The sequence below is a fragment of the Sceloporus occidentalis genome, unplaced genomic scaffold (assembly GCF_023333645.1).
Source record: "Sceloporus occidentalis isolate IW3139 unplaced genomic scaffold, rSceOcc1.0.p SCAF_2, whole genome shotgun sequence".
In the NCBI taxonomy this organism is placed as follows: Eukaryota; Metazoa; Chordata; class Lepidosauria; order Squamata; family Phrynosomatidae; genus Sceloporus; species Sceloporus occidentalis.
This window is the reverse complement of record NW_028316982.1, coordinates 206,883,200-206,910,377: the sequence shown is the minus strand read 5'-3', so window position 1 is coordinate 206,910,377 and position 27,178 is coordinate 206,883,200.

Here is a 27,178-nt window from a genome sequence, read left to right as displayed (position 1 = left end):
AAGATATGGGGCACGCATCTGCTTAGCCCCATCTCCCACCAAGACATCCAAAACACCCTTAATGCCCTGTTGTAAGCCTGTTAAGAAAATAGAATTGCCTAGTTCAGACAGGTGAACTCCATCCACTCAATAAAGCTCAGGCTTTTGAAATATAATAATAATAATAATAATAATAATAATAATAATAATGTTTATTTATATACCGCTTTTCCAAAGTAGATCAAAGCGGTGTACAACAGGAAGTACAATACAAAGTAAAAAAACAAACAAACAAACATAACAGGCCTCTCTCCCCCTCAAGATGGTGGCTGAAGGGAGGGCTTTTCTTCTTCAGGCAGGCAGTTGGAGCTTGCCTGCCTCTCTCCCCTCAAGATGGTGGCTGAAGGGAGGGCTTTTCTTCTTCAGGCAGGCAGTTGGAGCTTGCCTGCCTCTCTCCCCTCAAGATGGTGGCTGAAGGGAGGGCTTTTCTTCTTCAGGCAGGCAGTTGGAGCTTGCCTGCCTCTCTCCCCTCAAGATGGTGGCTGAAGGGAGGGCTTTTCTTCTTCAGGCAGGCAGTTGGAGCTTGTCTGCCTCTCTCCCCTCAAGATGGTGGCTGAAGGGAGGGCTTTGATTTGTAAATATGATTTGCGAATGTGGTAAAAAGTGATGCAACCCACTTTCCAAAGCACGGTGAATCTTAGAATTATCCAACCATCAGGCTTTATCCAGGTCTCCCTCACCCCTCCATACCTGATGTGGTAGCATCACCGACCACACCAGCTCAACCTAGAGCCACTACTGTTTCATCGTTTTAATATTTTGCTTTGCTTGCAAGACCAAAGCAATCCCTTTTAGCAGATCGAGATTGTTAACAACCAACTAAGGAAAATGAACAGAAACATTACTAACACAATACAGTCCCTATTCTACTCACACTGAGATACATCTCCTGCCCCAGACAAATGTCATTCCTGGGAAAGGTAACCCGACATCCTACCAAGTCTCTACCATTCTCCCTTCAAAGACAAAATGACCCACATCTCCTTCCACCCACTGAAGGCACAATTTTAAACAGTTCCAGTGAGGGGAAAAAAGGGGAGATGTCTCAAGAAATCAGGATGGATGACTAAGGAACTATCAACTGAGCTAAATTTTAAACGGAACATGTATAAGAAATGGAAAAATGGGTAAATCATCAAACAGGAATTCAAACAAATAGGGAGCATGTGTAGGGATAACGTCAGAAAAGCTAAAGCACAGAATGAACTCAGGCTTGCTAGAGAGGTTAAGAACAACAAAAAGGGCTTTTGGGGGTATGTCCGCAGCAAAAGAAAGAAGAAGGAAACGGTAGGGTCACTGTGTGGAGAAGATGGCAAAATGCTAAAAGGGGACAGAGAAAAGGGAGAATTACTCAACATGTTCTTTGCCTCAGTCTTCTCATAAAAGGCAAAGGGTGCTCAACCTGAGAATAATGGAGCAGAGTACAGAACAGGGGAATTTCAGCACAGAATAAGTAAAGAGAAAGTACAGGAATACCTGGTTAATCTAAATAAATATCCATGACCTGATGAACTACATCCAAGAGTATTAAAAGACCTGGCTAATGTAATATCAGAGCCATTGGCAATAATCTTTGAGAACTCCTGGAGAACAGAAGTCCCAGCAGACTGGAGGAGGGCAAACATTGTCCCCATCTTCAAAAAGGGGGAAAAAGAGGATCCCAACAATTATCGTCCAGTTAGTCAATATCTATACCAGGAAAGATTCTAGAGCAGATCATTAAACAGAAAGTCTATGAACATCAAGAAAGCAATGCCATAATCACAAAAAAGTCAACACGGGTTTCAGAGAAAGAAGTCATGCCAGACCAACCTGATCTCTTTTTTTTTTTTTTTTTTTTGATAAAAAAAATGCCAGCTTGTTAGATGGAATGTTGTGGATATAGTATATCTTGATTTCAGTAAGGCTTTTGACAAAGTTTCTCATTACATTCTTGCAAACAAGCTAGTGAAATGTGGGCTAGACAAGGTAACTGTTACATGGATTTGTAATTGGTTGACTGGCTGAACCCAAAGGGTCCTCAATAATGGCTCCTTTTCATCCTGGAGAGAAGTGACCAGTGGGGTCCCACAGGGTTCTGTCCTGGGCCCAGTACTATTCAACATCTTTATCAATGAATTGGATGACAGAATTGGGGGCATACTTATCAAATTTTCAGATGACACCAAATTAGGAGTAGATAATACCCCAGGGGACAGGATCAAGATTCAAAATGACCTTGATAGATTGGAAAGCTGAGCCAAGACTAACAAAATGAATTTCAACACGGAGAAATGTAAAGTACTGCACTTAGGGCAGAAAAATGAAATGCACAGATAGAGGATGGGTGACACCTGGCTGAACGAGGCTACACGTGAAAGGGATCTGGAAGTCCAAGTAGACCACAAATTGAACATGAGTCAACAGTGCAATGCGGCAGCTAACAAGGCCAATGAGATTTTAGGCTGCATCAATAGATGTAAAGTGTTTAGTTCAAGGGAAGTAATAGTGCCACTCTATTCTGCTCTGGTCAGGCCCCACTTGGAATATTGTGGCCAGTTCTGGGCACCACAATTTTTAAAGGATGTGGAAAACTGGAGCGTGTCCAAAGGAGGGCGACTAAAATGGTGAAAGGTCTGGAAACCATGCCCTATGAGGAACGACTAAGGGAGCTGGGATGTTTAGCCTGGAGAAGAGAAGGTTAAGAGGTGATATGATAGCCCTGTTTAAATATTTGAAGGGATGTCATGTTGAGGAGTGAGCAAGGTGGTTTTCTGCTGCTCCAGAGACTAGGACCCAGAGCAGTGGATGCAAGCTACAGAAAAGACATTCCACCTCAACATTAGGAGGAACTTTGTGACAGTAAGGGCTGTTGGACAGTGGAACAAACTCGCTTGGAGTGTAGTGGAGTCTCCTTCCTTAGAGTTCTTTAAAGAGAGGCTGGATGGTCAACTGTTGGGGATGCTTTGATTGAAATTTCCTGCTTGGCAGGGGGTTAGACTGGATGGCCCTTGTGGTCTCTTCCAAAGCTATGATTCTATGATTCCAATTTTTCTAACTTTTATTGCAGTGCTGTTTTCAAATCCCCTGGTTTCAAAGGGTCCAGGATATTCTGTCTTCTATGAAGAACCACTGGGGCAAGCATCCCTCTGGTGGCCATTAAGGACCCCCTCCCTTAAGCCCCTGCCTTAACCATTTGTTAACCTGGCACTAAGCCAACAATGCAGGTCTGTTGTACATAGTAAAAGACAATCAAAAATTAATGATAACGGAATGATGGGCATTGGCTTGTTATTACTTCCATCCACTCAGGACGGTTTTTCTTAGCACATATCAACAATAACCAAGGAAAAATGAGTGACAAAAGGATAGCCCTTACAGTATCTTTCCATGGCAGGAAAAAAGAGAAAAAAATGAAACTGTGCTTGTGAATGCAGGCTTAGCTATGCTTTGAGACTGATGGGACTTTCCATTTGAGAACTGCTGAAAGGAAAGGGTGTGTTGTGTCATTCGAGGTATCCATGGTAAACAACTTCCTCTATACATATGTTAATAATATTTTTATTCTTAGAAGCTGATTGAATTATTCCATTCCTCTGTTATTTTTTCTTCTTCCTTTCTAATGTATTTATTTCTTTATATTTATATCTGGTCTGTCAAGTAGTTAAATGCTGGACAAATAGATGATATAGAGGGGTTTTCCCCCTCTTTGCAATGTCACAGTTAAGTTTTCTTATCAAAACCTCTGGAGATTGCTTAATGTTCTAATCAGTTAAATACTTACTATGCCATACATCCCAGTACACCTGGTCATTACATAACATGGAAAAGTTAATTTTTGGACTACAACTCCTAGCAAATGATGATGCTGACTGGAGAATTTGAGGAGCTGTAGTCCAAACAAGTAACTTTTCAACACTGAACCATTTAGTGCCCACCTTTATTATCAGTCTTACCTTAGAAGGCTGATACACAACTTGATGTCGGCTTCCCTGTGATTAAAGTACTTGGCAGAGGAGTGTGAAACTGTGCCTGTATCCCCATCTCCATCATGCCTCAGACATTTTTCTGCTATTTTCAAATTCCATTTATGAATACCAGTTGGATTAGCACTTGCAGCTTATTTCAGTCCAGGGGTCGGGTCCTTCACTGTATCTTATACAGGAGGCTTGTTTAGCTGGTTTACACAGCTCTGCCCTGCAGAAGAAAATAGCTGGAATGGTTGATGACATCCCTAGTATCTACTGCCTGAAGTCATTGCCTTAGTCTTTCTAATGGTCAGAGTGGCCAAGCCCACCATGGCATTCCTTAGTGGCATGTCTGTGGCAGCAGAAAGAGCCCATGGGATACAAGGCAGTCAAATTTTGCAGTACCTGGATGAGTTGAGAACATAGAATCATGGGATCATCGAGTTGGAATAGATCACAAGGGCTATCCCATTCAGTCCCTTTTTGCCATGCAGGAATACACAATCTAAACACTCCCAACAGATGGCCATCCCATCTCTGTTTAAAAACCTCCAAAAAAGGAGACCTCACTACTGTCTGAGGCAGCATATTCCACTGTCAAACTGCACTTACCATCAGGAAGGTCTTCCTAATGTTCAGGTGAACTCTCTTTTTCTGTAGCTGGAATCCATTGCTCTGTGTCCTAGTCTCTAGGAACTTGATGTCGGCATTGTAACAGAAACAATAAGAGAGGTATCCAGTGACTCCGTGGACCCTATTAAACTGGATCACTTCGAGTAAATACCGATGAAGTGGACAAGCTCCTTGGAAGTATAAGGAAGATGACGTGCCCCCTTGATCCTTGCCCTTCATGGCTGACCTTTCAGGGAGGGGATGCAATAAAAACATCATTATAACTTATAATAAATGCGTCCTTTCAGGAGGGAATATTTCCATCTAATTTGAAACAAGCAATAGTGAAACCACTTTTAAAGGAACCCTCTTTGGACCCCCTGATTAGAAACAACTACAGACCGGTCTCCCTTTTACCATTCTTGGGCAAAGTGATTGAGAGGGCAGTCACCTTCCAACTCCAGGCTGTCTTGGATGAAACCGATTATCTGGACCCATTTCAAACTGGCTTCAGGGCGGGATACGGAGTTGAGACTGCCATGGTCGCCTTAGTCGAAGATCTCCGTCTAATAATAATAAATAATAAATTTTATTTTTACCCCGCCTTTCCAAAATATGATCAAGGCGGCTTACAAAATTTAAGCATTGACAGGGGAAGTGTGACCCTGCTGGCCTTCGATACCATCGATCATGGTATCCTTCTGGAACACCTGAGGGAGCTAGGTATCGTGGGCACTGCGCTTCAGTAGTTCCGCTCCTACCTCTCGGGCAGATTCCAGATGGTGAGGTTGGGGGACAGCTGCTCCTCTAAGAGAGAGCTGACATCTGGCGTCCCTCAGGGCACCATTCTATCCCCCATGCTATTTAGCATTTACATGAAGCTGTTGGGAGAGATCATCCAGAGACATGGGGCGCAGTGTTATCAGTACACTGATGACACCCAGATTTATCTCTCCATGCCTCCGACTGTTACAGTGACTAAGGACGGCATCTCTCCTCTGGATGCCTGCTTAGGGTCAGTAATGGGCTGGATGAGGGAAAACAAACTCAAGCTGAATCCAGAGAAAATGGAGGTACTCTTAATAGGTACCCCAAGTCCAGGGACAGAGATTTATCAACCAGTTCTGGATGGGGTCACACTTCCCCTAAAGGACAAAGTTCACAGTTTGGGAGTACTCCTGGACTCATCTCTACAGTTATCATCTCAAGTGGATGCAATGGCCAGGAGTGCTTGGTACCAGCTTCAGCTGATACGCCAACTGTGTCCCTACCTGGACCAAAAGGACCTTGAAATAGTGGTACACGCACTGGTAATCTCTTGTCTTGATTTCTGTAATGCACTTTACATGGGGTTACCTTTGTACCAAGTTCGGAAGCTTCAGCTAGTTCAAAATGTGGCAGCCAGACTGGTCACTGGAACATCTAGGTCAGACCACATAACACCGGTTCTAAAATCCCTTCATTAGCTGTCAATTAGCTTCCAAGCACAATACAAAGTGTTGGTTATTACTTTTAAAGCCCTACATGGCTTGGGCCCAAGTTACTTGAGGGAACGCCTCTCCCTACACAATCCATCCCGCACTTTCAGAACATCTGGGAAGAATTTATTACAATACTCCAAAACCAGATTAATAACAACTTCCCACAGGGTGTATACAGCCATAGCCCCTAAGTTATGGAACAACTTGCCGGAAGAGATCCATCTTATTACCACCTTAGATGCCTTTAAGAAGGCACTAAAGACAGATCTCTTCCGGCGGGCTTACCCACCCGATCTTCTATGAACAACCTAAAGAAAATCCTACTTTTGGCTGTAATATTGCATGTTAATTTATGTTTTATTGTTTGTTTCCTTTTGGAATACAGATCTCATAATATAGCTTACATTCTGTCTGGAGGATTCTATGAGTTACAATAAAAAAAATCTTCCAAGCTCTATCTTTAAATAAGAATGTTGCAACAATACCTGGGTGGGATTGGCCAATGTATATAGAGCAGGTTTTCCTCTTTAGCCATTTCCCTCCAATATGTGTCAAGAATTACAAGGCAACAGGCATAAAGGAAGCAGGCTGGTAGCCAGCAGGCACAGCTTCACCTTCTTTATCACCTGATTTTAATAATGTAGAGAAGAATGTCTGAACAAGACACAAATCATATTTATATAAATATATTTTACAAAATTAATCATAGAATGAAAGAGTTAGATAGGATTAAAGGGCTGTACAGTCCAACCCCTTCCATGAAAGAATACATAGGGTCCACACAGGCAGCCCCAAATAAAGCTGCTTCGGGTCACTTTGGAGGTATGCTGTTTAAATGATGCATGCGTCCTAAGAGTCCAGAAGCCATGCCAAAACCATGCTCCAGTCCTTAGGACTCTTAGGATGCATGCATCATTTGAACAGCATACTTTCAAAGTGACCTGAAGCAGCTTTATTTTGACCTGTCTGTATGGGGCCATAGTTAAAGCAGCCTTGAGGGATTGACATCCAACCTTTGCTTAAAGACATCCAAAGAAGAATTAGCCCACCATCCTCTGAAGCAGTCGATTCCACTGGCCTATGGCTTTTAAAGTCAATTTTTTTAAAGATGTAATATCATTCTTTGAATCCATTAGTTCATGTCCTATTTGAAGGGCTATTTCAACCTTTATGAGTCCATTAGAGCTTTCTCACATCTTCAGGAAACGCCTTCTCTCTGGTCCATCACCTTCTCTGTCTTGTTTAGTTGGAAAAAGGAAGAGGACCTTATTGGTAGCTGTTTCTCAGATTTTGGAATTCCCTCACTAGGGAGGCTAAAATGGCTTAGGGATGGAAAGAATATTTGAAAACACTTGAAAAATAAATAAAAAACATAGTTTGGGTGTATGTGTTTTTAGTGTTGAGAAATCCTGACAAGAAGAATCATATCCTGAAGAGAATCTTCACAGATGAAGACTTATTCTGAGCAAAATTTGCACATAGTTGTTTTGCATGGAAAACAGCATTTACTGTACAGGAATCAATATTTATGCATTGAAATGTTATTTTCTACACAGAAAATGCTGTTCTTTACACAATATAACTACATGTAAATTTTGCACAGATGTGTCAGATGATTGTGAATAGCTTTTGAAAAACTGCATGCTTTTTAATGACTTTCTTGCAGAAAGAAGAAAATTGCCGAAATTACTAATTGCTACATTTGAATCGAAGTTTAGAAGTTTAGCACATCCCTAGGATGGCTCCTTCCTTGCTGTCCTTCCACCAGCAAACCAAAACATTCTAATTCCATCAGGCTTTTAGAAACTGACTGGAATGAGATTTTAACTGCGAGCTGCAGTGTATTATGGTTTGTATATAGTTCTTTAAACAGTACAGTAGCACAAAAATCTTGCTCTGGCTTCTACACAATATTTAAACATCATTATTCTATCACTTCTCATCCTGCTCTTTTCTAAGGTAATGAAGCCCAACTCCCTAAGCTATTCCTTGGTCTCATTTCTAGATCGTTTACGAGCTTGCCTTTCTCTGGACATATTAGCATCCTTCTTGAATTCTTTTTTTTTAAACTATGATAATCTAGTATCAGTGTTTGCAGTATATGTTCTACTTCTTCTGATTTGGGGACATTTTATCTAAGTGAGAGTGGAAAAAATTGATCTCACGTGTTGGTACTGTTAGTTGTTTATGTGCTTGCATGAAAGATGTACTGTATACAGCCACAACAATATAGCAGGACCCTGTGCTCACAGAAAGCATTACTTAGTTTCTTCATATTCTCTTTGCAAATCATAATTTAAACTCAATTGTTAGTTCCAATTAGACATATTTATTCAATAGATTTATGTAAGTCTTGACTAACTAAGGATTTCTCTACCTTGTAGAAATAATGCTGTTTGACACCACTTTAAAGCCATGGTTCCATCCTATAGAATCCTGGGATTTATAGTTCTGTGAGGCACCAGCACTCTTTGGCAGAGACAGCTAAAAGTCCCAGGATTCCATAGGATGGAGCTACAATACTGCATTATTTATAGTTTTTTGTGGGTTTTCGGGCTATGTGGCCATGTTCTAGCAGTTTCTTCCTGATGTTTCTCCAACATCTTTCTCTGAAGATGCCAGCCACAGATGCTGGTGAAACATCAGGAAGAAACTCTGCTAGGACATGGCCACATAGCCCGAAAAACCAACAAAAAACTATGGATGCCGGCCATGAAAGCCTTCAACTTCACACTGCATTATTTCTTCAATCCAGATATACTCAGCTTTTCTACTGATGCAAGGGATCATCTCAAGTATATTAGCCTTACCCCAAATATTTAATTTAAGTCAAGCTCACTTATCCAAATCCAAAAATACTTCAGCAACTAATGTGAACGTTTTCTGAATTATGAGAAAGATAGTGCTATCACTGATGGATATGTTTCAAATGCAGGTGGAATGTTATGGTCATAAATGCAAGAATCTACCAGTCAAATTCAACATAATTTAGTGTTAGAGCTGACATGTTCAGGCTGACAGTGACTCAGAGCATGATGACTTAGTGAATGAATGGTAATCTCACTTTCTTGGGAAAGAATTAAATTAGTATTTGCTAGAGACAGTGAACAAATCAAAAGGTTTTCAAAAACCTGTTTTCCCATAGCATCTTTGATTTTATATTTTTGAGTCCTATGTACCCTCAAAGAATTTTTTATTATACAGTCCTCCCTCCATATTCATGGGGGTTAGGGGAATAAGGCCCCGTGAATATGGAAAAATTGCAAATAACTCCACCCCTTACTTAAAAGCCAGTTAAAGGAAGGGGTGAGTGGGTGGGTGAAGAGAAGCAGGAACCCGTGCTCCTTTTTTCCTACCCTCCTGTTCCTTTAACTGGCTCCCTGCCCCTTTTCCAGCCTGAACGCATCTTTCCCCAGGAGGCGATCAGACAGGGAAAGGGAAGAGGAGTCATCTGGGAAGGAGTCCTGGGGAGAGAAACCAATGCATGATTCCCTTGCCTGCCATTAAGTGTTTTCTTTTCTTTTTTTAATAGTTGTAGCTCCCTGGCATAGTGCTTTGAGTGTTGGATTACAAGTTTGGAGACCAGGGTTCAATTCCCAGCTTAGCTATAAAACCCACTGGGTGACTTTGGGCAAGTCACATGCTCTCAACCAAGGCAACAGCAAACCTCCTCTGAACAAATCTTGCCAAGCAAACTCCATGAAAGGTTCTCCTTAGAGTCTCCATAAGTGAGAAATGAATTGAAGACACATAACAACAACAAGTTCCTTACATTGCTTTGGAGAATCATTAACTATCGTTAATGATCATTCAGTGTCAGCCAATCTGGGCATGAGAGCCCCTCTGGGTGTTACAATGGTCATCACATTGCTGAGAAATCTCAGATCAGCTGCCAAACAATCAGGGCCTGGTCTTACTCTGTATGAATGAAGAAGGGCTCCTCCAAAGTGAATTTTATATATGCCATATAGGCCATCCCAAACATACCCTTCAGGTTTTGTGAAATCCATAAAAACAAACAAAGGAATGCCTCCCCAGCCCCCACTAAAGTGAATTTTGTGTATGCTGTGTGGTTTATATGTTAAATCAGACCAAAACTTAACCTCTAAAAGCAGTGAAAATCTATGTAACCATAGTCATGAGCAGTAACAAAAACACAAAAATGCAAAAAAAGAAAAGAAAAAGAAAACCCCATTGTGTTTGCATAGATGAAACAGAAAACTTTCAAGACTTAACATTGAAATTAATATTTTATTGGGTTCTATCTCAGGCTAGACAAGTGGAGTCTGAAACAAAATATTCCCTCATAACACAGCTATTATCTCACCAGTGGATAGCCAGCAAAGAGGCACCAGTCACAAGAACAACTCCTTTATACCCCTTCCCCCTGCTTTCTGCTGGGAAAGAAATTGCTGTACTAGGAAGGGATGGCTGCAGCTAGAAGCCAGTTTGAAAGATAAGAGAGAACCTTCATCCAACTTGACAGAGTTTTATGGTATCTCTTCTTGTTTCATGATCTGTTCAGCATTAAAGTTACAGGAGTGCCACACTATATCACCCAGGACAACTTCTCTCACTGTCAACCTCTCTTCTGTTTTATTCTATGGCTGCAGAATGAATGTTCTCTGACACCACTTTAACTGTCATGGCTCAATGCTATATTGTTCTCAGATTTGTAGTTTTGTAAGATATTTAGTCTTTGTCAGAGAACTCTACTGTCATGACAAACAACAAATCCCAGGATTCCATAGAATGGAGTTATGATAGTTAAAACAGTCTCAAGCTGAATTAATTCTGAAGTGTGGCAAATACCCATATGTGATAAATCATTGAAGGAAGTTGCATCATCTCATGCTCATCATACTCATCCCTAGTTTATGCCTAATCAAAGTACAGTTTCAGGCACAAAATGCATGTCACAAAAAATTAGTAAAAATTAAGAGGTGGAGGGAAAAGAAGTACTGTGAGTGACTATTTCTGCAATACAAGGTTGCCACCTGGTGGTTAATAGAAATTATCTACCATTACCATTATTATTACAGTAAATTAAAGCAAGGCAGTGCCATTTACTGGAATAACTCTTGTTAACCTCTGCCAGCAACATAAGTATGTTTTGGAGGTTTAGAGTACATCTGCTTGCCAAGAACTGAAAGACAGACACAAATACGTATGGTACAAATGTTTTAAAACATTGTGAACAATTCATTCTCTAATAATTAGAAGACCATTCCAAGCTAGTTGTGTGACTTAGAACAAGACCACTCACAAATGAGTCAAATGCAAAACAAAGAAAAATATTACACCAAACTAACAATGTAAAAGCTCCAGAATTATTGCAAGTATAAGCAAAAGTTACAGAAGGGGGACAGAGTATTAATTGATCATTGTTTATTGACTTATGCATAAAAATTATGACAAATAATTTGCAGTCATTGTGGACACCTCTAGTTTGCTATAAATCACAACAGTAATCATCAAAGTCTGCTGTGATGTTTTCTGAAACACACAGTAAAGAAAACCAGACAAAGCTTAATGCATGATTTCTTATCTTAATATGCTCTTATTTGTTCATCATGGCATTTTAGATGTGTCTTGTTTTAATCCATGTTGTGAGTTGCTTTGGATGCCATGTCAGAAGAAAGAAAATAAATGAATAAGTAATTAAATACATAATCACTGAGAAACTAGATGGTGACTACACTTATAACAACTTCTCTTTGGATTATTTTAATCTTACTTTGGCTAATCCCAATATATGTCCGACTTAATGTATCATCTGGGGAGTTGGATGGGAAGACTACAGAGGTTATGACATGAACTTTAAAACTGGCTCAAGTGGCTCAGGCTGCAGTCAGGACATGGGATGGAGGTAGGAATTATTGCATGCTAAATCAATGCCTAATTGCTGGCCGCCATCAGCCCAGGTCCCAGCCATGCTCCGGCAGCACTTTTTAGAATCCGGAAAGCTTTCAACTTCAAAAAAGTTCTGGCAGAATACATCTGGGACCCAGCTTGGACATGGGCTGATGTCAGCCAGCGATTAGGAGGTGATTTAGCATGCAATAATCCCCACCTCCGTCCCATGTCCTGACTGTAGCCCACGACACTTGAGCTAGTTTTAAAGTTCATGCTATAAGCTCCTACAATTCCCAGGGTGTTTAGTCTAGTCATAGGGATTCACAATGACTCTGGCCCATTACAGATGGGCGTAATAGTACGGACTGGGTCCATAGTAGGGTTAGAAAGGGGTGTCCCTTCCGGACGCCCCTAACCCTAGTACAGATTGAGTCCGTACAAAATGGTGGCGCCCATTCCACACGGGGGCCGCCATTGCTACGTCACTACCGCGCCGCCTCCAAACAAGGTGGCGCGGTTGTGACATACTGGCATCGCGCCAGGTCGCATAGAGCTCCCATTCCGTGGCACCAGAAGGAGCTCCGAAACGGAGCTCCTTCTGGGATTTGCGTCGCTGGCGCAACCTTTAGACGGCTGTGCCAGTGATGCAAGGCAGAAAGGGGCAGAGCGGCCCCTTTCTGCTTATCCCTGCCGCCTTCGGGTGACCTTGGGGCATGAAGCCCCAAGGACACCCCTTTTCAGGCTGCGGGGAAGCGGCCTTTTGCCGCTTCCCCGCGGCCTGGAAAGTGGCGGATCGGGGCCCCAGAGGCTGCCATTCTGGCAGCTGAGGCCCTGATCCAGCAGGGAAAGGGGCGGTCTGTAACACACCTTTCTTACTTTGGCTAGTGCTGATACTTAAGGTATCATCTGGGGAGTATTATGTGGAAACTACAATTCCCAGAGTGCTTAGGATAGCCACAGGCCTTGTCTGCTATGGAGCCCTAATTGTGGAAAACACTTTATCAAATATTTTGAAGCTTGGGACCTCAATACTAGAAATGTGAGAACTGGAGAAAAAGTTCATGTGAGGGGACACAATTCTTATTTGGAAGGGCAATGCCTTCATCTCTCTCCCCTGGTTTATACACCATTCCAATACCACCATATCCAAATTATTGCATGTACATGTTAAAGGACCCATGTGTACACATGTTATATGTGAGGGTTTGGTGTAATATTCCAAAGATGTAATTGACATAGCCTTGTGTGAAACCATACAGTCAGCTAAAGATTGTTTGATATGAACTCAACTAAATTAGTGTAGTATAATAACTAAGGAGCAAGTCTATAAACCAGAAAGCCTTCATGTCCATTTTTTTCTCTTTGTCACAAAAGTATATGTGTTTTTGAGAGATGGGGGAGAGGGAAAAGATACTCTGGAAATATCCCGGAGAAAATATTTTTCTTCTGTCTGTGCTTCCTTCAAAATTCTTTGAATACAACAGCCTCGATCAATTGGCAGTGCATGAAGGTTTTGTAGAAAATTCATAACAATTTCAACATGCATTTCTTGAAGTAAGATATTTGGACCAGAGGGCATTGAAATAGGACCATTTCTTGCATCTATGCGGTCATATAAGTGGAGTGGAAAATCACTCTTTTTATAGTACACAACTTCATTTGCAATATCTGTATAACCTTGAAATGCCATACATTAAATAGTTATGATTGGCAACTTACATAGCATTTTGAACAAGAGGGAATTTAAACATTCATGCATTTGAGAGCACACTAAGTCAAGTCTGTAATTTGAATGTTTTCTTGTCACTCTCTCTGTTGCCTGTCTCATTCACAGTACTTTTTTTTTGTATTCACACTTGAAGTTCTCTAGTGAATTACTGTAGCCGATTCCCAAGTTGACTCAAACTGGATTTTCTACCTGGGACTGTATTCCCCAGATGTCATCTTCTAACACACTCTCTGCTCCCCAACCATCACATAGGCTGGTGACTGCTTCCCCTTCTTTACAAGCTTTCTGTTTTTCAGGAGTGAATAACTGTATGTCTGTGTGTGCACTGTGTGCCTTCAACGCAAATCTATCATGGGGTTTTCTTGGCAAGATTTGTTCAGAGGAGGTTTGCCATTGCCTTCCCCTGAGGCTGAGAGCATGTAACTTGCCCAAGATCAACACAGTGGTTTTCATGGCCAATCTGGGAACCAAACCCTGGTCTCCAGGGTGGTAGTCCAACACTTAAACCACTCAGAAATGCACAGAAATAACACAGAAAACATGCTCAGAAATGACATTAAAAAACCCATTCATTTCCTGTTTTAATTAGTAGGTCTTCTAAAGCAGGGAGAGGAAAGTGTGGTGCTCGAGATATTATTGAACTACAGTTTCCATTAATCCTATGCTGCATAGTTAATAGTGAAGAATACCAGAAGGTGCACTCCAAGAATATTTGGAGGGTGCATAATTCACAGATTGGCTAACTGGCTAAGGCCATCTAGAGCTTCAGTGTGGAGGCCACTATTGCCCACCCCAATCTAAAGGGTGGGTGGTGTTGTGTGTTGAAGGCGTTGCAGAACAGACTTTTGATACACAGAAAAGTGTAAAATGGATTAAGAAGATTCATAAAAGCAATCCAAATGTTTCATATGTATGAGTGTGGAATCTATAATTCATCATCTTTTTGGAAGGAAAACTAAAGAAATAAGCTTATTATTCATGACCAATGAGACGTAATTACTGTTGTCAATCTGTTGTCTTTTTTATGTGTGTTATTTTTGTATGTTTTTGTGTCTAATGCTGGTATTTTAAAGTACCTCTGTTTATTGTTTGATATATGGCATTTCTGTCCTTATTAATTGCATTGTTGCTTACATTTATATTATATATTATATTCTAATATTATATTAAATATATATTATATTTATTTTGTCAGCAGCTCTTAATAACATGGTCATGAGAAAGGCTTAATAATGGCATTCTTTTTCAAATAAAGATAATGATCATTTCTGGTATAACAAGTGATTGTTGGAGATGTCCCAAAATAAAGAAGAATTTATCCATACGTTGTGTGGGGTTATCCTATCAAATAAATATTTTACTTCAATAAATGTATCTTGTACCTTAGATTTAGTGTTAAGAAATTTGAACAATCTCCTTGAAAAGAGTTGAAGTGTGTGTCATGCCTATTAAGCATGTAAGTTGATACGCAGTCCAGCAGGGGCATCAAGTACCTTTATTTCTTTTTATAGGGAACTATAATCTTCACATATTTTAAACAGAGGTTACACGTCCCTTTATGGAGATGATATAATGCATCATAAAGATCTCCATCAATGTTTTTCTACAATAAATTAGGTAATATAGGATGGGGGAGAGGACAGATTCCCAAGACCACATAGGAGGATTTCATTTATTACTCATGCCATTTTCCCAGCAGAAATCTATACCAATTCCTTTTCACTGTGAAATATGCTAATCCCCTACCAACTCTAAACAAGTTGAGAGTAAATGTAATTGCAGCCCAGCTACATCTGACAAATAAACACAGACTCCCAACCCAGTAGCCCTTTGTTTTGTTCAGTCTGAAAAAATGGCATCAAGGAGATACACTGCTTCATGGGGGGAACAAATTTTGGCATCAGAACAAAATTTGCATATAGTTTTGCTTAAGCTAATTGATTCATAGAAATTTTGGGTGATCATATAAATCATAGCCGCAACAGCCTCTTCAAAATCTTATTTAGAGATTTACAGCTGTATAAGCAGAAGAAAAGTGGTAGTGAGGATGGGGAGAAATTTCTGAAGAGAAGCTCCTGGGAAGCAGTAGTAGTGAGAGGTGACATTTGGAGATAAATGTCTCAGGCGGGATATAGACCACCCATTTGGGGCAGCAGTCCAGAGGCCCCAATCCGGCGCTTTTCGGGACCAGGGAGAAGCGGCAAAATGCCGCTTCTCCCTGGTCCCGAAAAGGGGTGTCCCTGGGGCTTCATGCCCCAGGACATCCCAGGAAGCCGCTGTCAGGAGAGAAAGGGGCTGCTCAGGCCCTTTCCCCCGGCTTCGTTCCCACAGCCATTTTGTGGCTGTGGGAACGAGGCGAGGCGCTCCCCAAGAAGGAGTTCCATTTTGGAGCTCCTTCTGGCGCCACTGAAAGGGTGCCCCAAGTGCCATTTGGCTGCGGTGCTGCCTTGACGTCATAATGGCGGCGCCCGTGTATACAGAGCGCTGCCATTTTCACACCGCCACAACATGCTAGGGTTGTGGGTCGTGCGGTGATGCCGCCCTTGGGCAACCCTAGCACGTATCCAGGCTGGCGCAAAGTGCCGGTCTGGAAAGCGCCTCAAAGACAATAGTGGTAGCACTTTAGCTTACTCTTTTTAATACTGCAGAGAAGGTAAACCACCTCAGAATGACTTATTTTAAAAAGCCCTAAGGTGAACCAATCCATAATGAATTTAAGAACAGTTACTATAATTTAAGAAGCAATACTATACATGGAAAAGATTGTAATGACCTACGTGTCTGGCCACTTTGTTATCCTTATGTTAACTACCATAAATACTTGACTATAAATTGATCTCATGTATGTGTCAAGGGCAAGTTTTAGGGCCAAAATTATGGATTCTGACATGACCCATGGATAGGTCGAGTGCAAAACTTGAAGGCTCCTTCAGTGTGTGTATGTGAGCAGCAAGAGGGAAGCAGCAATCAATATGAGGCTTAAGTGTTTCAACCTTCTCTCCCGAGACAGAGAAGCATGTGGGTGGGAGAGAGACTGTGAAACAAACAGCAATCAATCAATCAATCAGTCAGTCAGTCAATCACCAAGGACTGTATCTACTTGGCTCAGGACAGAAAGAAACTGCATGGGGAAATCTGAAACAGCTGCTATCACATTACCATACTGACCTGTAAATAAGTCAGCCTAGGATTTTGGGGTCAATTTTTGGGTATAGATTTTTAGACTTATAGACAAGCATATATGGTATATCTGCCCCATACACTCAGGTCCTCTGGTGCACATTTACTTTAATAGGCTAGAACTAGCCTGGCAACGGTCACCCAGAGGACATTTTCATCAGCTGCCTCTAAATTGTGGAATGACCTGTCAGGAGAGATTTGACAGCTAAACATTCTGTCTGAATTTAAAATAGTATTAAAGACCTATGGCTTCCAGCAGGCCTATCCAGTCAATTTTAAACTATTAATTTTTAATTGGAACATTAAATTTTATGTTGGATGCTTTTAATGTGTCCTATGTTTATGTATTGTAACTTACGTGTTTACATTGTGTTATGTGTTTTAACCTATGCTGAACTCCACCACAAGCCTTGGGGGGAAGAATGCAAGAAATAACAATGATTATGATTATTAAGATGATGATGATGATGATGATGATGATGATGATGATGATGATGATGATGATATTAACTATGAAAGGACAATTTAGTTCTTGCTTCCCCTTGCTAAGTTTTTTTTTTTAAGGTTTAAAAAAAACTGGACTGGGGAGCTCTTTGATGTGAGATTGCTTTCAACAAGAGTAACAACCTTCAAACTAAGAGAAGGAGTTTGGCCCTGAGAAGAAGGGCCAGAAATCATGGACATGGCCTGGGTGCTAACCTGGATCAATCCCTGTGCAGGTGCATGAACAGGCAGGTGTTTACATGTTCATTCCCATGCCAACCCAGGGACACACTACTGGCGTCCACGCCTTACCATTACTCTACATCTCATTAGTGAGTGGACCCCTGTTGCTGCATCTGATTTGAGAACAGGGTGCCTGGTCATGTGGGTGCAGTCAGGCACACACACACCCCCGCCCTTTGTATAAGGCACAGGAACAGAGATCTACTCACTAGCATAGATGCAGGAGTAAGATAAGAAACACTTGGGGCATATAAACAGTTGGGAGTTGCTGTGGAGTTTCTGGAAAACTCCAAGGCATATTGGGGTTCAAATTGACCTGTATTAAGAGCTTTGTACATCAAGATTTTTTTCCTACCAGATCCAGTGTGCCAGGATCCAGTTTGATCCTGGTATCGAGTTTTGGCTTGTGTCATCCAAACAGGATGACATGAGGCCTGGGGAATACAGCCTGTGTAGACCACCCCTTAGTTGTCTTTGCAGTTCTGTAAAGAAAAACCTGTTTCAAATCTCTTCAGATTGCTAGTGAAAAAGAATGCAGCACATCTCATAAATCTCTAGATTTTCGTACACAATGTGAGGCAAATAGAGGTGACAAGAGATGACAATAATGATGTATGTATTGACAAATTACAAAGAAAAAAAAAGCAAGCCAGATCTTACATATCTGAGAGTTCTAAACAACTCAGTTGTTAAATAGGTGATTTTCTAAATGAATACCTAAAATTATTAAGGAAAAATCATGAAGCAAAGAAGAAATGGAATTAAGATTTTTTATGCAAGGATAAATCTTATCATATTAACCCTATGGAAGAGTTAGTATGCATGTGGACAGCAAAATGAGTTCTCTGAGGCCTTTTACTGTCACCAACTGGTTGGAGTCCAAATTGTAATATTCAATTTGCTGCTGCTACTATTGGAACTAGGTATACCATAGTGCAGCATCAGTTGCTGTTACCCCTTCCTAGAGAAGTATATATTGCAGCATCCTAAACATTCTGCTTCTCTCTTGCTTTCACAAAGGGTCCTCACCTCATTAACTGTATATCTGGATTACCTGTGGATAACACCAAAGGATATAGACATCCTTTAGAGCATTGAGGAGGAAGTGAAAAATTTTGGATATAAAAGTATTTTGCATCTTTTACAATGTTACTAACCTCATGTTAATGCACTGTTTGTTAACATGAATGTGCACTGTACCTTAGGAAGAAAGAGATGTACATGGAAGAGAGACACTTAAATCAAAACTTAATATAACCACTGAACTGAACCACACCCTGGATGTTAAATTAAGAGCTGCATAAGTAATTTGAAATCTTAATGCAGTGTATTGTTCTACATTTTACTATATGGACTAAAAGGAAAGCCAAGGAAGATATGGGATAAAAAGAGTATCAAAAATATGAACTCTGCATTGGACAATGTGTAACAGAACACACTAGGAAGGAGAAAAATGATTAAGAAAGCAAAAGTATTTAGCCTTAAACGAATCTTGTGGTTTTTTTAAAGAGTAATATAAGTATTTGTCTCTAAGATTTCAAAATCTCCCAGAAGCTGATACAAGAAACAAATATGCTGACCAGATATTTCAGTTACTGGTCTCGAATTCTTGTACCAAGATTCTTGTACCAAGAATGTTCCTCAGGAACATTAAGTAGGTGGTAGAAGTACAATTTCTGAACACAAATATTATTAACCTAGGGTAGTAGGAAACTGCATAACAGTTCAGTTTCACATATTTGCATAGCCAGATGCTATGAACATTTGAATGTAACTTGGAAGCACCTGATATACTTAAGGAAGGTAAAAGTCTATGTCCCCCTCTGTTGTTTTTGTCATTGTGAGATCTAAAAATGTAAAGAACATAATACCTAAAAAACATAAACGCAGAAAATATAATGTCATAATTTCATCAACTATGGCCTGAGAAAGACAGGCAAAGAGTTGGCTTTGGGCTGCTTCAGAGGCATGGCATGCAGATTACTCACACAGATCATCTGGAAGGCATGTTGAGGCTACCTAAGGTGGCCCAAACCCAGCAACAAAAAGAGCAGGGAAAACTCGCTCCTTGCATCTGGTCCATACTGGACTGTGGCAGCAGCCAGCCTTGGGACTGCAGTGGGGACCTTGGGACTGCAGGACTCATTCATGGCTGGAGTGGCTAGAGGCCACTCCAAGACACTCATCTGCTTCAGTCCTTAGGCTACAGTCTAGACATGGAAATTATATTTGAAAATATTAGGGAAAGGTTGAAAAGCATGGTTTGGGGGAGGGGGGGGGCTGAGAACCCTAAATGGAAAGAATCCTGGATTGATATGAATTTTTTGCAGTACAATACTTATTCTGCACAAAATTTGCATGTATTTATTTTGCACAGAAAATAGCATTTTCTATGCAAGAAACAAAAATTTTGGTATGAAAAATAGTGTTTCAATGTACTAATATTAATTTCTGTATAGAAAAAAAACTGCAATTGGTTATTGGTTCTGAGTAAAATTCACAATGGCTGATTTGTATGGAAATGCAGGTGTGGCTGTGTGGCTGATCAAAGGGGTGGTCATCTAGTGGGATGGCATGTAGGCATCAGGCAGTCACCAGTGCTATGTTTGTGTGATGGTGTACATGCATGATGGGAGGCAACAAAATAAAATTACCTAGGGGCACAGCTAGATGCCACAGCATGAATTCTGGCCATTTAGGCCACCCTGAGAACAGCCGGTGTGGACAGCGAGATTTAAATAGGACCAGCCCTCCCTTCAGCCACCATCTGGGAGAGAGAGGCAGGCGAGCTCCAATTGCCTTCCTCGAAGAGGACCAGCCCTCCCTTCAGCCACCATCTGGGAGAGAGAGGCAGGTGAGCTCCAACTGCCTTCCTCGAAGAGGACCAGCCCTCCCTTCAGCCACCATCTGGGAGAGAGAGGCAGGTGAGCTCCAACTGCCTTCCTCGAAGATGACCAGCCCTCCTTTCAGCCACCATCTGGGAGAGACAGGCAGGTGAGCTCCAACTGCCTTCCTCGAAGAGGACCAGCCCTCCCTTCAGCCACCATCTGGAAGGGGAGAGAGAGGCAGGTGAGCTCCAACTGCCTTCCTCGAAGAGGACCAGCCCTCCCTTCAGCCACCATCTGGGAGAGAGAGGCAGGTGAGCTCCAACTGCCTTCCTCGAAGATGACCAGCCCTCCCTTCAGCCACCATCTGGGAGAGAGAGGCAGGTGAGCTCCAACTGCCTTCCTCGAAGAGGACCAGCCCTCCCTTCAGCCACCATCTGGAAGGGGAGAGAGAGGCAGGTGAGCTCCAACTGCCTTCCTCGAAGAGGACCAGCCCTCCCTTCAGCCACCATTTGGAAGGGGAGAGAGAGGCAGGTGAGCTCCAACTGCCTTCCTCGAAGAGGACCAGCCCTCCCTTCAGCCACCATCTGGGAGAGAGAGGCAGGCGAGCTCCACCAGGCCTGCCTGGAAGAAGCAGAGCCCTCGCTCCGGTCCATCTGCCTTGGTCCAGGCCTCAGAGGGAGAGAAGAATGCTGGACCTGATCCCCTCCCCCCTCACCATTCCCTTCTCCTTTTGTGTCGTGTCTTTTAGATTGTAAGCCTGCGGGCAGGGAACTGTCTGGTTAAAAATAATAATAAATGTAAGCCGCCCTGATAGCCATTAGGGCTGAAGGGTGGGATATAAATACCTAAATAAATAAAATAAATAAATAAATACACTTCTGGAAAATGCAGATTCCAGCTGCTCTCTCCTGCTCTAGGCCCCAGATAAGGGGAAATATCCAGTGACCATATGAAAGTCTTCCTTGGCTGAGAAAATATCTTAAACAGGGTTAATTGGCTTGCAGGCCATTTCACTATTTCATGAAATCAGCATAGATTTACTTAAATTATATTTCCCTTGGAGTTACAATTAAGCAGTGTGCATTGTCTGAAATATTGAATATCAAGTGGGAATCCCTTACAGATAGATAGTTTTCATGGTATTTCTTTGTATATAAGGCATTATATAGAGTAGCCTTACAAATATCTGGACACATTTGTAAATTAACAGCTATAGCTGTGTCTGGCACAAAGTTTTCCTGGTGATGAATAATCAGATTATACAAGTAGCTGTAGGCAGAAAAGTGGGAAATATCCTTTGCTTTTTTTATTGGGCTGGAAAAGGGTTCATAAGGGCCTTGTGCCTATTTTGAAGAGTTCCTATTGATACAAGCTCTGTGAGAGTTAGATTGGCTTTTCTGAGAAGAGAAGGAGGTTACATTTCAAAGAAAACTATACATTTATCTCATCTCTAGTATGTTATTTTTCTTCATTAATATTATGGGAGAGACTTCAGATATACCTTCAGGATTTACATGTTCATTTCCAGAGTCTTAAAATAACTTTCTTGGCCATGAAAACAAATACATTTCCAGAGGATGGGCAGCTCACAACAATGGAAAAGGTATTTTCATCCTGCTTTGAACTGTATGGGACTGAAATTTAGAGTCAAGATTGAAGCTGTAAGCAAAATGACTATAGGCCTTGTGTGTATGTGTGTTTAGGTTTGTGTGTATTTGTCCTGATTGGAAAGTATCTTTGCTATTTCATAGAAAATCAGGTTACAAATTTAGACTTGACTTAGGGATGTCCTCCTGTGAATTTATTGCCCAGATGTTACGAGAATTCTGTTTTGGTTTAGAAAGTTTGATTGTCCATTGCGGTGATTGATGGAAGTTAAGAAACACATTTGTCCATGATGGAAACTTGGGAACAGTTAATGTTTTGCATGCAGCTTGGCCAGAGTAAAAGAAAATGTGAATCCCTAGGTCTCCTGTAGTCTCACCAGATTGCTTTCACCGTTATCTTTTGGCTATTAAAAACCATAACATAGGTATGCATGGGACACTTTAATGTGATCTCAATATGGAATAAAATGTCAAACATATTTTTGTTTTTCCAAAATGCATTTCAAATACAGTGCATATATACATGTGATATATTACCAATAATGACAGTAGATGGGAGGCACAGGGGCTGTGTATACCAGCGGGAAAGGCTGGGCTGGGGGCAGAGTCGGGAACTAGCATCTATATGATGCATGCCCCTGTTCCGCCTCAAGGGTGGCGTGACACTGCATACCACTCCATGTGGTGTGGAACATCACGGTGCTCCTCTGGCACTGCATTGGCACAACACAGCCCTGACCGAGCACTGTAAAGCCAGTGCCAAGGCTATTGTGCCTTTTGCAGAGCGCAAAAAAGAAACACTTTTTGTGGCTCCTTTTTGTGTCCTGCAAAGGCCAGATTGGGGCCGCAGCATGCAGTTGTTGTGACCCTGATCTGGCTGTAAAAGAAGCAATCTGCACAGCCCCACAGTCATCAGTAGTGAAGCTTTTCAGATGGTAATAACTACTGAAAGTATTGACACGCACAGGGACAGAAAGAACCCTGAGGTCTGAAACTATGGCGCTTTACAGACCGCCCAAAAGGGTGGTCTGCCGGCGCCCATGTTTGCTGCACGAGGGAACCACAGCAGACAAACCGCTCTGTTCCCCAGCACAGCAAGAAGAACCTGCAAAAAGCGGGTTCTTCTTGTGGCGCAGTTGTGACGTCTCAAGGCACCAATGGCGCCTTGCAGCATCACAAAGGCGCCAAGACATGCGGACGCTAGGCGTCCATCACGTCAAAATGGTGGCCCCCATCTGTTTAGGGCACAGCCATTTTGACGCCCTCGTTACGTGCGAGGGGCAAGGCGCATCAGGAAGTGCTGCCCCTTGCGCATAACGACAGCGCCCCAAAGGGCCTGACTGGAACACGCCTATGACAAGAAGAAATTAAAAAGGGGAGAGACAAAACCCTTTCCTAGCCAGGACCTGGAGGTTACTTTTCAAAACTCAAGCACGTTACAGACCGCCCAAAACGAGCGGTCTGCCTGCGCTTTCATTTGCTGCACGGAAGAGCCTCAGCGGCCAAACCACAAGGCTCCTCCGTGCCACAAAAAAGAAGCCCCAAAATGGCACTTCTTGTTGCGGCACGCTAATGATGCTGCAAGGTGCCAATGGCACACTCATGACGTCATTAGTGCTGTGCGACATGCAGATGCTAGGCGTCCGTGACATCAAGATGGTGGCGCCCGTGTAGAACGGGTGCCGCCATTTTGAACATCCCCAGGACGTACTAGGGTTAGGGGCATGCATAAAGCACACCTTTTCCTAACCCTAGTATATCCTGGGGACGTACTTTACGCGGAACGGGCCTCAGTTATGGGAGTTGTAAGTTCAAACAATAACAACTGGAGTGCAAACATTTTCTCACTCCTGAGAGGAAATGACATAAAATGATGATGAACTTCCTGACAGTAAGGGTTGTTTGACAGTGGAACACTCTTCCTCGGAGTGTGGTGGAGTCTCCTTCCTTAGAGGTCTTTAAGCAGAAGCTGGATGGCCATCTGTCGGGGATGCTTTGATAGTGATTTCCTGCATGACAGGGTGTTGGACAGGATGGCCCTTGTCATCCCTTCCAACTCTATGATTCTATGATTTGATGATGATGATGATGATGATTGTTTTATTCATTCATATCTCATCTTTTCCCTAATATTGTGTCTCAAGGCAGTTTACAAATTGTTAAAACCAGTACAGATTAAAACATACAGGAATATCAGTCCACTTCTATATATGTATTTGTGTGCACATTTTTTATTTTAAACAACTGAACAATCTACAAGGCCAGCCGTACCATAGGGCAGCATGAAGGAACTCAAACAGCATACTTTGGCTGTTGTAAAAAGGAAGTAAATTTAAAATTTAAAAAGGAAGTAAATGCTTAATTTGTTATATTAATATTTACTGTCAGTGTTGGGGAGAGGTGATGAATGGATTTTCTGCCTCATATACAACTTGGCTGGCCTTGGATGGGATATAAGGTAAGGTTGTGTTTGCTTCTCTGCTTCAGGCAACAACATTTCTTGGACCAGTCCTGAGATTATGGTCTATATGCATTCCATTTGTACTTGACTTACGTATCAATTTTAATTTGCTTTTGGTCCTTTTATGGGGAGAAGGAATAATACTGTGACATGGAGTTTATCTGAAACCCTCATTGTGTCTATTTCTTTGGACTAAGCTGCTTTGATCCTGCAGTTGTTATTGTTCTCAGGGACTCGTGCTGCTATAGCCTGACTTCTTGCCCAGTCTAAATTCTTGCACGGTCTGTGGCCCTTTTGTTTAATGCCAGCTTCACAAGAATGTTGGCAAGCAATTCACTAATTGTGAACTGTGATCTTTTGCTGACTTCAGAAAGGTGTGTGGGAAAGCCTCTTCATCTCTTAATGACAATGAGATCAGAGGGAGTCTTGCAAAACAAATTCTCTGTTTCAAAATATGGGAAAAAATTGCTGCATGCTTTCTTTTGCTTTGCCCATTCCCTTTTTGCCTTTGCATACTAATACCCTCAAACCTCCCTCATTGCCAAATAGCCAAATCTGCCATTCATGGTGCCCAGTGGAGAAGAAAAAGATGCCCAGAAGTGGACAAACGATTAAGGCTATTTTCCCCACTGTTTAAAAAAATGAATATTCTTCCACAATATTCATCCCTTATTAGAATGTCCCAGAACGTTGCTGCTGTCATTGCTCTTTGCCTTCAAGTCATTTCTGACTTATGACAACCCTAAGGTGAACCTATCATGGGGTTTTCTAGTTCTGAGAGAGGGTTACATGCCCAGGGTCCCCAATGGGTTTCAATGGCCAAATGAGGAACTGAACCCTGATCTACAGAATTATAGTCCAATGCTCAAACCACTGCACAATGCTGGTGTAGTGAGGTACTCACCCAGGTGGAGAGAGCTGAAGTGGCTAAGGGCAGCCAGGTGGTGGAGGTTGAGGGGAAGTTAACCCAGAGGTGGAGCCAGTGGAGGAAGGAGGAGGAGCTGGAAGGATTATAAAAGCAGAAGGGCTGAAGTGTGTGGGGAGGAAGAATGGATGCAGAAGAGTTGGTTGGGCAGCAGCGGCCAGGGAAGGGAAAGAACAGGGTTTAAGGAGGCCAGAGAGGGACAGAGTCCCTGTGCCTCTTCCAAGAAGGGCCCTACGGCCAAAGCAAAGGCCCCAAGAGGAGGAGAGGGGACAGAACCCTCGAGAGGAGGGAGTCTGGGCTTTTGTGGGCTCTGGGGAGTGGACAACCAGAGACCTGGAGGATTTGGAGGATGAGTGGTGGAGTCCCCAAGAGAAGCTTTGAGAAATAAGCCATGTCACGATGGGGAGATGTCTGACTTGAAGACTGGACTTTATGTTTTGAGTTATCATCTACTGGATACAAAGCTCTTTTCTTATTAAAGGTACAGTTGTACCACACTTGCCTGAGTAAGTTTGTTGTACATGTGGGAGAGAACATAAGGGGAGGAGTCTGTTTCCTTGCAAGATGGAACCTGCTATGCCAGCCCTGCCCACAGCTGGCTCTTCGCAAGAATTAGTCTGTAGAAAAATGGACTTCGGTTTTTCTTTTTTCTTTTTTCTTTTTTTATTATTTTTAAATTTTATTATTAAAACAGATACATAAAACAAATAAACAAAAAGTAAATATATACAAATATACACTAAAATAACACAACTTAACAACCAGACAAAAACAATACCAGAGATACATTCATAATGACGTTCCATTCCTACTTGTTTCCCAATATATGGAAGAAGGGACCCTTCTTTTACTTATCCCTAACCCCCAGATCTAAAACCTTCAACTAAATACCTTTCCTATTCTGTCTTCTTTCTTTCTTACCTCTTTCTTTCCTTCCTTAACCCTATCGCTTCTTCTTCTTCAATAACTAATCCAACTTCCAATACTCAACCTACTCCAACCTTCTACACTTACTTCTCTTAACTTAGCTATTTTAGCTTCCTATCTCTCTCTCTAGTGAGACCATCTCCTTCTTCATATTGGGTCTTCGATCAGTAAATTCCCCAATCATTCTGGTTCACATTCATACCAACATAAAGCTTCCCTTCACCAGTCTTGGTATTATTTTTGATTGGTCTTGCCTTTCTTAAAATGCAATAAGGCAACAATCTAGATCCAATCACCCTTATTAAGATACATTTTTACAACACAATTTTCCATTCATTTATGTTTAAAACAAAGTGTCGTATTGTCTCACATAGAAGGCTTCATTGTATTACCCCACTGAAGGTCCAAAAATTTAAAGAAACCTTGCCAGTCCTCCTTTGTTTTGTCTGTAGGTTTATCCCTCAATATTTGAGTTAGATTATCCATTTCTATTCCTTCATAAACTTTGTATATCCATTCTTCAATTGTCGGTATTGTTTGGCATTTCCAATGTTGCGCATAGCACATTCTAGCTAAGACTACTAAATAATACAGTACTTTTTCTTCTTTTCCCTTTTTATCTTCTTCAAATATTCCCAGCAGAAAACATTCCGGATTGTGTTTAATGGTTTTACCCATAATAATATTAATCTGGTTGTTAATATTCCTCCAGTATTCCTTAGCAAATTTACATGTCCACCAGCAATGATACATGGTTCCCACCTCCTTACCACATTTCCAGCATAGATTATTGGAATTTTTAGACATTTTGGCAATTTTGTTTGGGGTCAAATACCACCGATAAAACATTTTATAAAAAT